Source organism: Phacochoerus africanus, chromosome 8 (assembly GCF_016906955.1).
Source record: "Phacochoerus africanus isolate WHEZ1 chromosome 8, ROS_Pafr_v1, whole genome shotgun sequence".
NCBI lineage: Eukaryota > Metazoa > Chordata > Mammalia > Artiodactyla > Suidae > Phacochoerus > Phacochoerus africanus.
Window position 1 is genome coordinate 18,801,243 of NC_062551.1, and position 15,020 is coordinate 18,816,262.

A 15,020-nucleotide genomic window follows, 5' to 3' on the forward strand; every position below is an offset into this window, starting at 1 on the left:
CTAGCCTGGGATCCTCCATATGCTGTGGGAGCAGCCCAAGAAATGACAAAAAGACCAAAAAAAAAAAAAGAGTAAGGTGCTGGAGACCGTAACTGTGCCCTACAGATGGGAGCACATCCCTCAATGTGCCACAGTCCTCACCACTCCCCAGTACTCCCTGCCCCCTTTTGCTGCTTGCCTGGTCCTTGTGAGAACCTGGGAACTCCAGGCAAGAGGGTTTCCACAGGCAGGTGGCATGTTGGGAATATGGCTTTGGAAGTCAGACAGGCAAGGAAAGGAATGTGACTTGCCCCCTTGCTGCCTGTCTTCAAGGCCAGGAACTGTTTCTGTATGAGTTAGTAACACCCCCTGGACCCCAGGGCTTTGGAGGGAAGCAACCTGGGCAAGGTCCCTCGTATGAAGATGCAGGTACAGATTACCTGCCCATGCCCTTCCCCTTAGGACTGAATATCAGGTAAAGTGGAGAAAGTCTCGAAGTGGTGGGAAAACAGCACCCCTCTCCTGCCTGTGGGTTAAACAAGTTGATAGCCAAGAGGCTGTCCTCCTCCAGAGGAGCCCCCCACTGTGAAAAGTGGAGCAGGGATGGACCTAGAGAGTCTCAGATTAAGTGAAGTAAGTCAGAGAAAGACAGATATCATCTGATATCAGTTATATGTGGAATCTAATAAAAATGATACAAAAGAATTTTTTTTTTGTCTTTTTGCCATTTCTTGGGGCAGCATATGGAGGTTCCCAGGCTAGGGGTCCAATTGGAGCGGTAACCGCCGGCCTACAGTGGAGCCACAGCAACACGGGATGCGAGCCGCATCTGCAACCTACACCACAGCTCATGGCAACGTCGGATCCTGAACCCACTGAGCATGGGCCAGGGATTGAACCCACAACCTCATGGTTCCCAGTCAGATTCGTTAACCACTGAGCTACGACGGGATCTCCAGAACTTATTTTTTTTAAAAAAAAGAAACAAACTGACAGATTTCAAAACCAATCTTATGGTTACCATAGGTGAAACCACGGAAGGAAAGAATTGGGAGGGTGGGAATAACACATGCACACTACTGTGTAAAAGAGATGATTAATGAGAACCTACTGGATGGCACAGGAAAATCTACTCAATAGTTTGTAATAACCTATATGGGAAAAAAGAATGGATCTGTTTATACGTAAGTATTTATATATAAATAAGTATATATACTATATTAATATGACTGATTCACTTTGCTCTATTATAAGTGGAGTTCCCGTTATGGCTCAGTGGTTAGAAACCATGAGGTTGCGGGTTCGATCCCTGGCCTTGCTTAGTGGGTTAAGGATCTGGCCTTGCCGTGAAATGTGGTGTAGGTCACAGACGTGGCTTGGATCCCGCCTTGCTGTGGTTGAGTTGTAGACCGGCGGCTACAGCTCTGATTAGACCCCTAGCCTGGGAACCTCCATATGCCATGGGAGCGGCCCTAGAAAAGGAAAAAAGACCAAAAAATAAATTAATTAATTAAACTATAACTATACACCATTAAAATTAATTTTTTTAAAAAAGTGGAACAGGGAGGGTGCAGTTACTATAGAGGACCACTGGAGGGCAGGCTGGCTCACTGCGTGTCCTGAGATAGGTTCCCCTTTGTACCCAGAATGAGTTAGGAGGTGATGCTAGAGACTGTTTCCACCTGGCCTGGAAACCTGGAATGTCCCAGCCTGCTTGTGGCTCTCCTGGACGGCTCAGCCCTGACCGTTGCCAGCCTCTACGTTATCCTCAGTCCCCACCAAGCATGAGGAGAAAGCCCTCCAGCCAAGCGCCAAGCACCCACACCCCACACAGGGACACTCTTACCCAGCTAGAGACAGGGCACACCTGGCATCAAGAAGGGCCTCCAGCTGGTCATGGGGGAGGGGATGGGCAGGTACAGGATCCAAGAAGTTTACCTGGTGACCTTGAGCCCCAAATTCGGTCTCCCTTTCTGGGAAATGATGCCAAGGGCGGGGAGGGGTGCTGTCTCTTCCCCTTGCCTAAGACTGGAGGATAAGCTCCTCAAAGCCTAAGGAACCCTTGATTGGGGAAGGCACCGCTAAGGAGCGAACAGAGCACCAACCAGAAGCTCGGGCCGGGTGAACTGCACAAAGGGCAGAGCCCAGCGCTCAGAGCCTCTTTCTTTGTTGCTTTCTTGTTTTCCATTTCTTTTCTTTCTCCCCCTGCAGCTCTGCACAGGTTCTAAATGCCAGAAAACTGCAGATGCCCTGAAACAGACCACAGTATTGTCAGCACTGCAGAGCTGGCGGCGCCCTCGTCGGGTGCAATCACCTTGCTCATTCTATTATCAAACTGCCTCTCCTGCCACCTGCTTGTTTGGAGGCCTGGACCATTTTTCTGTCCCACACTGAGAAGCTTCTGTCTCCCTGCCCCTTCTCTCCCAAATGTCAGCTCAGTTTAAACAGCTACATGAAGGAATTCCCATCATGGCTCAGCAGTTAATGAACCCAACTAGCAACCATGAAGACACAGGTTCGATGCCTGGCCTCGCTCAGTGGGTTAAGGATCTGGCATTCCTATGAACTGTGGTGTAGGTTGCAGATGCGGCTCGGATCCAGCGTGGCTGTGGCCGTAACAGCTCCAATTGGACTCCTAGCCTGGGAACCTCCCACATGCCTCGGGTGTGGCCCTAAAAAGACGAATAAATAAATAAACAAAGAGATACATGAAAACAAAATTCAAAGGAAAGTAAGGCGATGGAGCAGTAAGCAGTGTATTCAAAATCATTTCCACACATGCATCTTCTCCATAAGAAGGTCATCGGGCCGGTAAGTTCCCTAACGGCAAGGCTGGGATTTGTCACTTGGCTTTCATCCTAAAGTCTTCCAGATTGAAGAACCACCTTTCTGATGGGAGTCACAGAATCTGGCTTCCCTCCCCTTCAGGCCTCAAGTCCTCCCGGACTACCCACTCTGACCTTCCCCTAAACACACACATGTCTGAAATCCCCTGTCAGAGCCAGTACCTCTCAAACGTTAAAATCACCTACAGACACTGTAATGTGCATTGAGTCATCTGAGGATCTTGTTAACATGCAAATTCTGATTCAGCAGGTCAGGGGTGGGGCTCGGGATTCTGCATTTCTAAGAAGCCCCCAAGTGATATCAAAGCTGCGAGACCCCACTGAGAGAAACTGCAGACCCGTGAGGGGATCGAAATTCTGATTGCACGTGGGAATCACCTGGAGAGCTTTTTCAAATGCCTTTTATGGGAGTTCCTGTTGTGAGGCAGCAGAAACCAATCTGACTAGTACCCATGAGTATGCAGTTTCAATCCCTGGCCTCGCTCAGTGGGTTAAGGATCAGGCATTGCATGAGCTGTGGTGTAGGTTGCAGACACGGCTCGGATCCTATGTTGTGGTGGCTGTGGTGTGGTCTGGCAGCTGTAGCTTTGATTTGACCCCTAGCCTGGGACCTTCCATATGCCGTGTATGCAAACCTAAAAAGAAAAAAAAAAATTTTTTTTAATGCCTTTTAAAACAATAGAGTGGTATTTAGGAGTTCCCGTTGTGGCTCAGCGGAAACGAATTTGACTAGCATCCATGAGGATGCTGGTTTGATCCCTGGCCTTGCTCAGTGGGTTAAGGATCTGGCATTGCCGTGAGCTGTGGTGTAGGTCGCAGATGTGGCTCGGATCTGGCATTGCTGTGGCTGGGGTGTAGGCTGGCAGCTGTAGCTCCTATCAGACTCCTAGCCTGGGAACCTCCATATGCTGTGGGTGCAGCCCTTAGAAAAACAAAAAACAAAAAACAAGGCACAAACACTAGAGTGGTATTTAGAAAGCTCTCCAGGTGATTCTGATGTGCAGCCAGCGTCAGAGAACCACTGGTCTGGGGCACGTGGCCTCCGGGAGAGGGCAGGCAAGCTTTGCACCTCCATCCCTTATTTTGTCCTGGTGGATCTTGGTGACCCTCCTTTCCCCAATGAAGACACTGAGACCCAGAGATTTTTCCTACGGTACCCAAAAGCAAACTAGGAACATACAGTAAGTGGAAGTTAGTAAGTGGGGAGCACCAGGAAATGAACCTGGGGCTTCACTTTTTTTTTTTTTTTACTTTTTTTCTACCTTTTTTCTTTCCAGGTCTATTGAGATGTAATTGACATACAGCACTGTATACGTTTAAGGTGTAGAGCATAATGACTTGACTTATGTATAATGTAAAATGATTATCACACTAAGGTTAGTTAACATCCACCATCTCCCTTAGATGCAAATTTTAAGTTTTTTTCTTCCTTGAGAACTCTTTTTTTGTTTGTTGGTCTTTTTGCCTTTATCTAGGGCTGTTCCCATGGCATATGGAGGTTCCCAGGCTAGGGGGTCGAAATGGAGCTATAGCCACCAGCCTACGCCAGAGCCACAGCAACGCAGGATCCGAGCCACATCTGCAACCTACACCACAGCTCACGGCAACGCTGGATCCTTAACCCACTGAGCAAGGCCAAGGGTCAAACCCACAACCTCGTGGTTCCTAGTCAGATTTGTTAACCACTGAGCCACGATGGGAACTCCGAGATAAGAACTCTTACAATCTACTCTCAACTTTCAAATGTTGTGACTCCTTTTTTTTTTTTTTTTTTTTTTTCTTTTTATGGCTGCACCTGCAGCATATGAAAGTTCCAGGCCAGGGATCAAACAATGAGCTGCAGTTGCTGGCCTACACCACAGTCACGGCAACACTGGATCCAAGCCACATCTGTAGCTTGCAGCAAAGCCGAATCCTTAACCCACTGAGTGAAGCCAGGGGTTGAACCCACATCCTCACAGAGACAATGTTGAATCCTTAACCCGCTGAGCCACAACGGGAACTCCCAAATTTTGTGACTCTTAATCCCACAGGTGCCGTCCCAGTTTCCTCATCTGCCAAGTGAGGGCCCGAACCAAATTAGACAAAGCGCAAGGACCTACTTTCCCCAGCTGCAAAGGTGATCTGCTCCACCTCCGCACTCCCTCAGGTTGGCGTCTCAATCCTCTGTCTCCTGCCTTGTCTGGTTATAGTTCTGAAAACCCTCTTCACCCTCTGGGACCTCCTCTAGACCCACAGCTCCAATCTCAGTAACAGTCTCCTCCCTTTTTACAAAGGAGGCCCAGAGAGGGACAAGGCTTGCCCAGGGTCACACAGCAGCCATTTAGTGGAGTTCAAATTCCAACCCTGGAGGAAGAAGGGAAGGAGGAGGGCAGTCCTGACTGGGGACTTAACTCATCTGTGGGACTGTGTGTTCCTCAGAGAGAAGGGGCCCCAGGAAGGCAAGAGGGGCCTGCCCTGCTTCCTGGCCCTGCTTCTGCTCCCACTTTGGCCCCCCCTTGCATGGCCAAGGCCAGGCCTGAGAGCGGTGGCCTCAGCCAGAGCTGGATACGCCCTCTGGACACATCCAGAGCTTCCTGAAAAAGACCTTGCAGTGGCTGGTTTGGTAAAGATCCTCCAAGGAGGGGGGTTCCATCATGGCTCAGCAGAAACGAATCTGACTGGTATCCATGAGGACACAGGTTCAATCCCTGGCCTTGCTCAGTGGGTTAAGGATCCAGCGTTGCCGTGAGCTGTGGTGCAGGTCGCAGTCGTGGCACCGATCTGGCATTGCTGTGGCTGTGGTGTAGGCCGGTGGCTACAGCTCCGATTGGACCCCTAGCCAGAGCAGTCTTCGTCCTATCCCACCCCACCCCCACCCAGTGTGTCTCAAAGCCCCAGAGCTAGAGGCCTCCCTCGCCCTGGGCCCTTGGCAGCCACACCTTGTTGCTCATCCCACACCAGCCCCAGCCCTGCCCTGGCTGCCCAGAAATCAACCTTTGCCTTGAGGAGGAGGCAGTGACAGCAGAGGAACTTTCACTAGAGAATAAAGGCCTCCTGGGGTCCCCAGGTTGAGTCCCCTAGGCCGGAAGCATCAGTCTCCCGGGCTGTGCCCGGAGTCCCATGCCTGCACACAAGTGCGTACTCCCGTGCAGGACTGGGCCTGATGGGAATGTCTGGGGCTGACTGGAGGGCCTGCGGGGTGGGAGGGGGAAGCTGGGCATCCTGACCCTAGAAGGGGATTCCCTGCATTAGACGGACCACAGCACTGCATCCTAAAAGTAGCACTGACAACAGCACGTTAGCCCTGGTGTCTGGGCATGCCTGGTACCATGCTAGGCACATTGGGGTCTCACTGGATTCCCACCCTCCTCCCATGAAGCAGATACTAAATCTATCCTTCCATTTCACAGAGGAGGAAACGGAGGCCCAGCAGTCTCTGTGATCTCACCCAAGCAGTATCTGGACTGGACTGGGAATCAAAGCCGGCCACGACTCTCCGCGGGAGAGGCCACGGGACAGTAAGCCACGCCCACTCCTAACTGGGAGATCCCTGGTGGGGTGGCTCCATCGAGGTTGTGCCTCCAAGTCAACGACCACCCCCCGAGCTGTGGGGAGATGGTACTTTCCAAAGATGGCCACGGAGATACCTCCCCGTCCACATGCTCTTCCTAAAATGTGACTGTGACCCTCTTCTCACCTAGAGGCAGAGTCTATGCAGGGAGCCAGTGACTGCAGCAGAAGTGACATTATATGAATTCCAGAGCTGGGTCCTAGGACTCAGTGCTTTCTCCACTGTGGCCTGGGGTTCAATCCCTGGTCTGGGAACTGCGATCCCCCATCAAGCCGCTGCAGGAAGTTCCCCGGTGGTCTCATGGTTAGGACCCAAAGCTGGGTCCTATAAAAGATAATCAGGCTTCCGTCTCGTTCCCTTGGGCTACTCACTCTTGGAAGCCAGCCACCATGCCACCAGGAAGCCCAGGCCATGTGGCACGGTCACAGGTAGGTGTTCCAGCCGAGGTCCCAGCATCAATTGCCAGACAAACGTATGAAAAAGCCTTCTAGATAACTCCAGGGCCTGTCACAGTCTGGCTGCAAGAAAGTCTGACTGTTTGAGAAACGCTGAGCAAGAACTGTTCTAGCTGAGCCCAGCGGACCCAGAGCCATTAGCGATAAGATAATAACGCTTGCAGTGATTTGCGATGTCACATAGATAACTGGGACAGCCTATGTCATCTCTCCACTCACACACACCTGAGGCCAGCCGGGACCTGCTACACAGGTGGTGCTACTTCATGGCACTTGAACTCACAAGCCTAATGAAGGGTCCTGGCAATCCTAATTATTCTGATCTGTTTGTCAGGACAGCCTGGGCAGTGCAAATAACATCCAGATGGCAGGTGTTAACAAACATACTTGCACAAGTGCACACACACACATGCCCTAATAGCAGCCTATTTAGGGAAATTCAAGGCCTCCCAATGGTGCACAGAGAGGCCTCTATCAGGGCAAAGAAAGACTTCAACATTTTGCAGCAACAGCCTTGCACTGTATGTGGATCAAAGATAGACAACATCTTGCAGAATCAACCCACGATGAGGACACTTGGCCTTAAACAACTGACCTCTGGACTCCTCTGATCCCTGAAATTTTTTTAAAAAAGCTCTACTGAGATATAGTTCACATATTATAAGAGTCACCTCCTCAAAGTATATAAATCAATGGTTTGGAGTACATCTACAGTTGGGTAACTGTCACTATAATTTTAGAACATTTTTAATCGTCCCCCAAAAAGCCTGGTTTCAAGAGCAATCACTCACCCTTCTTCCTTCCCAAGCCCAGGCAGGCACTAATGGGCTTTCTCTGTGGCTCTGCCTAGTCTGGACATCTGTCTTTTTTTGGCTGCCCCACAGCATATGGAGCTCTTGGACCAGGGATCAGATCCAAGCCACAGGCACGAACTAATAATCCACAGTTGTGGCAACACTGGATCCTTAACCCACCTTGCTGGGCTGGGGATTGAACCCTCGTCCCAGTGCTCCCAAGATACTGCCCATCTCGTTGCACTACAGCGGGAGCCCTTGGACATTGGTATAAATGGAATCATACAACATGTGGTCTTTTGTGACTGGCTTCTTTCATTTAATATAGTGTCTCAATATTCATCCATATTATATGTATGTTATACCTTTCTATGGCTGAATAATGTTCCATTGTATGAATAGACCACATCTGGCTTATCATTCATCAATTGACGGAACTTTCTGTTTTTTGGCTATTCTGAATTATGCTGCAATGAACATTCAAGTGCAAGTTTTTGTTTGTTTGTTTTGTTTTGTCTTTTTGCCTTTTTCTAGGGCTGCTTCCCACAGCATATGGAGGTTCCTAGGCTAGGGGTCTAATTGGAGCTGTAGCCGCCGGCCTAAAACCACAGCCACATCAACGTGGGATCCGAGCCGCATCTGCCACCTACATCACAGCTCATGGCAATGCCGGATCCCTAACCTACTGAGCAAGGCCAGGGATCGAACCCTCAACCTCATGGTTCCTAGTCGGATTCGTTAACCACTGAGCCATGATGGGAACTCCAACATTCATGTACAAGTTTTTGTATAGAGGTATGTTTCCATTGTCCTTGGGTAGATACCTAGGAGCGGAATTGCCATGACCCCTGGCCATTGTACTCCATCCCCTTGGCCAAGGATACAGTGTCTCCCCACACCCCTCACAGCAGGCCCAACTACCTCATCCTTCAGGTCTTCTAGAGGAAGCCTCACTGACTCCCACAGCTGATTCAGGTCTTCTGAATCACCTTGCCTCGAGATTTTGCACCTTTCATACTGTATTACGATTGCAGGGGTGGTGGTTTTAGCCCTGTGAGGTGAGCAACTTGAGGGGAGGGACTTTCTGCTTAGGTTCACCACTGTCCGTCCCAGTGCCTGGCTCTTCTGCTCTGGAGCAAGGAGAGGAGAAGGATTCTGGGGGCCATATCAATCAGGAAAGGCTTCCTGGAGGAAGAGGGGCTGCAGCTGGGTCTCAGAACACCTCTGGATGGGTTGGCCTCACAGCTGGGCTGAGGGCTCTGAGGACTTAATGTGGAGGAAAGATGGGGAGAGCTTGGAGAAAGAGGGATGGATGGGAGGTGGGGGCAGGCAGGCAGAGAACAAAGCTCAGAGCCCTGGGGCTGTTTAACAGCCGCCCTCTAAGGCTGCAAAGTGCCTGTGACTCAGACTTGGAGGGAGGTTCACTGGCTGCAGCTGTGAGCCTCCCAGTTAACCCTCACCTGCCTGACGGAAATCCCACAACCCAAGCACTGCGCGTTAATGCCCAGCTGCCCAGTCCGGGAGCCAAGGGCTTTGGACGTGGCCCTGAGATCTCAGAGACAGCTCTGTCCCCCACAATCTGGTTAAATGAGGCTCTGCTGTCTGAGGCACTGGATTGGGTAGAGGGACTGAGGGAGCGGGCATATAAAAACGGAGTGGCCTGCAGCACGGGAGCCCAGCGACAGGCGAATTTCTGAAGAATTGCTCCCTTGTCTAGGGCAAAGAAGGCCACCGCAGAAGGGCGGACTTGGCGTCAGGGTCACAAGGGCCCGCCTAATTGCCCTCGGCTATAGGCACTGTTCGAACTGTCTTATCAGCTCTGTCCCAGAAATACGTATGTGTCATCTTCCCAGTCGCAGCGGCAATAAGAAAACGCCGAGCTCTTTTACTACTGGGGGGAGAAGGGGAGGGAGCAAACAGCGGTCCTAGTGCTGCCAGTATAGCCCAGAACCAGACCCTCGAGGGCGCAGCATCGAGCCCGACAGCCCTTGGAGTCGGGGCTGCAGGCGGCGTCCTAGGGCCCCGCAGGCCGGGGCTGAGCCCACCCCTCGCATCCCGCGTCGGCGGCCCTGAGAGCCGGGTGCAGGCTACTCGGAGGCGCCGGCGGCTCGGGCGAGGCCAGCCTGGGAAGAGTGAGAACTAGCGGCGTTCCGATCCGCGAAGTCCTAGCCTGGAACGTTCGGACCCTCGGATTCCAGCCTCGAATACTCAGAGTCCCGAGGCGCACCAGCGGCGGGCTCCAAGCCGCGGGCGGCGGGCGGGACAGCGCCCCCGCTCCGCCCGTGGGAGAGCTCGCCCCTCCAGGAAGCGCCCGCCCCGCCTCCCACTTCCCTCCCCACGCCCCCCCCCCCTCCCTCGGCCGAGGGAGGAGCCCGAGCTGCCGCCGCCGCCCGCCCGGCGGGCCGGGGAGGAGGACCGGACCGCGAGCGGCTGGGAGCGCACGCGAGCTGGCCACCGCTGCGCGGGCAGTGCCTTGAGCCCGTCCCGCGCCCGTGGGCCCGGCGGAGCAGGGGAGCACCCGAGGATGCCCTGGTGGCCCGGAGCACGGGGAGCGGCAGCCACGCGGTGAGGGCGGCAGCGCCCGCGGAACCCGCGGTGAGTGGGGCCCCGGCGGGCAAAGGGCGGGCGGGGCGCCCTGGAACGAGGGCTCAAGTTCGGCCTTGGGGCTCGGCTTCTGGCGCCAGCGGCTGCTTGGAAGGAAGTTAGGTGCCGCCTCCCGGGTGGCACAGCCCAAAGCCCCCAGCCATCCGCTCGCCCCGACCCCAGCGTTTGGATGACTCAGCTGCGACCCGGCCACGCGGGGGCGCTCCGGCTTCGCCCCGACCGTGGGGTAACCAAGGGCATAGTGCCTGGAGGATGGTGGCGCCCTCGGGGGCGAGGCGCGCGCGCGCGCGGGGGGGGGGTGTGCTCCGAGCCCAATGGTTTAGGGACCCTCCTACCTCCCCCGAGGAACTGGGGGCGTCAGGAAGGTGGAGGTCCGCCACCTCCGCAGCTTCGGAAGTCCTGAGGTCGGGCTGGCCCCGCTTCTCGCCCTCTCGCCTCGCTCCCTACCCGGGCATCCCCGGTGCCGCAGGGAACTGCTCCAGAGCCCGCTCCCAGCTCGCGAAGGGGGAATAGGAGAGGAAGTGGAGCTGGGCAGCTTCCCAGAAGTCGGAGTGTGTTTGCAAACTAGTTTTTTTCCTGCAAAAACTGTCTGGCACCTGTGTGTTTGGGGCGGGGGAGGGGAGAACGTGGAGAAAGAGAGCAGAGCCCTTTCTTCCTTCCCAGTCCCTGTCCCCCCGAAGCGCTGCTTCTCTGTAAATAGAAGATTCTTCCTTTCCTATTCGCATCCCATCCCCCAGCCTTGTCGAACCACCCCCTTTGGGGAAGGGGCTCCTTCACAGGGGGCTGTGATTTGCCCAAGGTCACAGGTGGAACTGGAACCCGGAGCTTTGGTAGCCAGTTAGAGGTTCTTGCTGTCTGCGACCCCGCCAGCCCTGTTATGTACTGGGGGAAGTGACACGGGCAAAGGATCTCGGAGAAATATCCAAGTGGCCCTTTGTCCGCCTTTAGTTTTTGCTTCCCTAGGACTGTGGACTGTTAACTGAGGGAGGGAGGGCTTTTTCTGTTTCATGGGGGCACCCGCAGCTTCAGTAATTGGAGAGAGGAACCAGGTTGTAACCTTCCAGCAGCTGCAGCCTGCTTGTGGTCAGCCCTGATGGGGAGCTGTGGGACACCTGGGTTCAAACGCCTCCTACCCAGGCCCAGACCCTCCTCCTCCCTGAGCCTCCAGGTCCTTGTCTGTAAAATGGGCTAACAGTCCAGGGCCTGTGCATGCAGAGGCCGGTACCAACATAAAGGAGTGGTTTTATTGCATTCTTTCTGGCAGGGGGCCCAGTGAGTCCTGGGACTGCCCCAGGCATGTGACAAAGCTGGCCAGAGTGGGAGGGGTCACCCAGGCAGTTGTCTCCATGGAAAGAACCAGGGACTAAGAACGTGGACACTTGGGCCCTCCTGGTCCGCTGCCACATCCTATTTGCCTGCCTCGTCAATCGTAGGGCTTGAGGGCTTTTCCACTGGTAAAATGAAGCAAAGTATGACACAATCGCGTTTACAGAGCTGCTAGGGGGCTAGAACCGGTACAGGGGACAGGTGTCGTGCAAAGTTAGGTGCACGGGTGGTCAAGAGATTGCCCTCCCAGAGGCCATAAGAATTAAAAATTCAGGGGCAGAGTAGCTGTGGTGCAGTGGGTTAAGAATCCAGTTGCAGCAGCTCAGGTTGCTGCAGAGGTATGGGTTCAATCCCCGGCCCAGCGCAGGGGGTTAAAGATCTGGCATTGCCACAGCTGCAGGGTAGGTCACAGCTGCAGCTCGGATTCTGTCACTGGCCCCAGGAACTTCCATATACTTCAGGTGCAGCCATAAAAAAACAAACCAAAAAAAACCTCAGGTGTAAAGAGAGGGTCAGGGATAGAGCCTTTGTTGCCGTACCTGGAAAGTAGTGAGAACAATACTCTACCCCCTTGTGATCTTTTAGGGTAGTTGTGTCTTTCCTTAAAGGTAGTTGTGAGGGTTAAATTACATGACATGGGCTTGTGGGCCTGCCCTGTGACTGGTGTGTGAGAAGCACTCAGCATTAACCGCTTAGCTTATTTATGGGAATATTAGGAAGCCCGAAGTGGGTTACTGATTTAGGATTCCTTTTGGGATTTTTCTCAGGCCAGCTCACTCCTCTCTCTCCCACCTCCTTCCTGGAGAGGGGAGCCTCGGAATCCACAGGTCAGACTTCTGGGTTGTCACAGGGACAGGACCCTGACGAGCAAGGTGCCACTAGGCGGAAGGTCGATGGTGGATCCACCGGGGTGTTCCTGTTGCCCCTTGTGGGGCTCTGAGGAGGATGGACAGCAGAGGAGCATTCTCTACAAATTCCCTCTGGGGCATGGTCTCCAGGCCAAGTCCCCTACTGAGAAGCCCTCAGCCAAGGCCAGGGTCCCATCTGCCTGATGGAGGTCTCCCTCGTCTCCCTCCGCTCACCCAGCAGGGACGGTCACTTCTGGAGTGTGGACCCCTGCAGGGCACAGGGTGGGCTCCTTGGGAGCCAGGAGGCCGGGTCACCCTGGGGTCTTGGCAGGCAGCACCTGGAGAAGGCAGTGATCACCGCCCCCTTCCCGACATCCAGAAGGAGCATGTGGAGTCCCGAGGGGATTCATGACTTCCTGAGGGCCCACAGGCTCTGGGGACTGTGAGAGAGTCCAGGCGCCTCCTGGCTTCCAGCCCAGTGTCCTCTCCCCTGGTTGGGCGACCCAGCCTCTGGTGGAGTCCAGAGGGCTCTGCTGGCCCGTGTCCTGGAGTGTTTCTCCACCAGCCGTGTCCACACCTGCCTCCAGGGCCTGAGACGAAATGAGCTGCTGACCCTCACTCGCCATCACGTCACCTTGCTAAATTTTCCCCGGGGCATTTGCCACCCTCTCCAGTCGTCTGATTCATTCATTCATGTGTCAGCTTGTTATCTGCCCTCCTCCGCAGAGGGTCAGCTCCACGAACGGGCTGAGACACCTTGTGTCCCACCTTGTCGAGGGCGCTTTGCCTGCGCTCTGAGGGGCTCAGTCAGGGTTGGGAAGATGAATGGCTGAGTCCGGCCCTCCTTGTGGCCTCCTGTTAAATGAGCCTGTGACGTTGGGTGATGGAGCCTGCAAGACTCACGAGCCCCTTGGGATCTCGGGAGGGATCCCCGTCTCACCACGCCGAGTGCTGGGGGACCGTCAGAGCACAGCGGACTCACCCATGGAGGAGGGACAAGGGCTGGCCTCGGGGAAGGGCAAGGTGTGGGTCTGGGAGAAGGCGGACTCGCTGGCGCCGCAGGACTGGGGACTAGGGGAGGGGGACGGGGGAGCTGCTGACCTTGGGGGGGGGTTCACCCACTGCCGTTGCCTGCTGACCCGGAGGACTGAGGTGTGCTGGGTGAGGTCTCTTACCCTCTCTGACCTTGGTGTTTTCATCTAGAAAATGAGGGGCTTTAGGCTGGGAACTCTTTCCATGCTTTTCTTTATTCCCCATGCTCTCTTCATGTGCTTGTGTGGGTGTTTATTTTTTTGTTTGCCTTTTTAGGGCCACACCTGCAGCCTATGGAGGTTCCCAGGCTAGGGGCCCAATGGGAGCTGCAGCCGCTGGTCTACACCACAGCCACAGCACTGCGGGATCTGAGTCTGTCTGGGACCTACACCTCAGCTCACAGCAACGCCGGATCCTTAACCCAATGATCAAGGCCAGGGATCGAACCTGCATCCTCATGGATGCTAGTCAGATTCGTTTACACTGAGCCATGACGGCGGGAGTTCCTTCATGTGGTTCTTGAGGTAGCTATGAAAGGGCTTGGAAATCCAAGAGGGTTTTACTCAAAAGCGTGATTCCTCTTCCACCTGTGGCTTTGGGTCCCTGCCTTCCAGGAAGCTTCCCTCACTGTGCAGCCATCTATTCATCACTCAACAGCTGTTTATCGAACTGCTCCTCTGTGCCAGGGACTGTGCCAAAGCTGGGGCACAACTACAGAGCTCCGAATAGAGTTGGGGGGAACAGCGTGAGGCAAGTAAGTGACAGAGAGACAGGAAAACTTCAGATGGTAGACAATGCCAAAAAGAGAATGAAGCCGAGTGAAGTGACGGAGATGGGCATGAGGCATCAGGGAGACTTCTGGAGGAAGTGGCAGTGACACTCAAGCTGAGATATCAATCTGTAACCTGGCATGCCTGGGTATATCCCAGACTAGCTGTTCCCGCCAGGTGCTCCGTGGATATTCTCGAACGAAGGGTGGAGGGAGAAGTGTGCAGGCCGAGGTAGCAGCACATGCAAAGGCCCTGAGGTGGAACATGCTCAGTGTATCCCAGAGCCCGTTCTCCCTCCCCCGCCCCCCACCCCCGGCTCTCTGTCTCCTTCAGTGGCTCTTGGGTCTCATCAGGAGCTGGAAGCATCTGCCCTGCCCACTGTGCCCTGGCTGTCCCCTCCCCATGACACAGGAGATCAGTTTCCAGCAGATGACACTAGCCACCTCCTCCCATCTTGGGGGCCCTTGACAGTCTTTGTGAGTCAAAGTCACATCCCTGGAGTTCCCACTGAGGCTCAGTGGGTTATGAAACCGACTAGTATCCATGAGACTGCAGGTTCGATTCCTGGCCTTGCTCAGTGGATTAAGGATCCAGCATTGCCACAAGCTGTGGTGCAGATCACAGACACAGCTTGAATCTGGCGTTGCTGTGGCTGTGACATAGGCTGGCAGCTGCAGCTCCAACTCGACCCCTAGCCTGGGAGCAGGTGCAGCCCTAAAAAGCAAAAGAAAGGTCACTTCCCTCTGGGCCCCCCTGGGAGGGCTGGGCTGTGTAAGAGCACAGGGGACTCTGCCTCATTTCAAACTCCAGTTT

At 54.3% G+C, this 15,020-nt stretch overlaps 1 protein-coding gene and 1 long non-coding RNA gene across 2 annotated transcripts in view; both read left to right on the forward strand.

The window, feature by feature from the left end:
- Positions 1-2,659: 2,659 nt before the first annotated feature.
- On the forward strand, positions 2,660-8,072 carry LOC125134243 (uncharacterized). The gene is made up of 3 exons (XR_007136594.1): positions 2,660-2,790; positions 4,859-4,974; positions 6,218-8,072. It is a non-coding gene; the product is annotated as an uncharacterized LOC125134243 (long non-coding RNA).
- A 1,942-nt stretch (positions 8,073-10,014) lies between these two features.
- The window catches only part of CPNE2 (copine 2), a 49,791-nt gene continuing 44,785 nt past the window's right edge, over positions 10,015-15,020 (forward strand). Inside the window, exon 1 of the mRNA XM_047793680.1 lies at positions 10,015-10,222. The gene's annotated coding sequence lies outside the window, so the exon portion shown is untranslated. The remainder of the gene's footprint in view (positions 10,223-15,020) is intronic.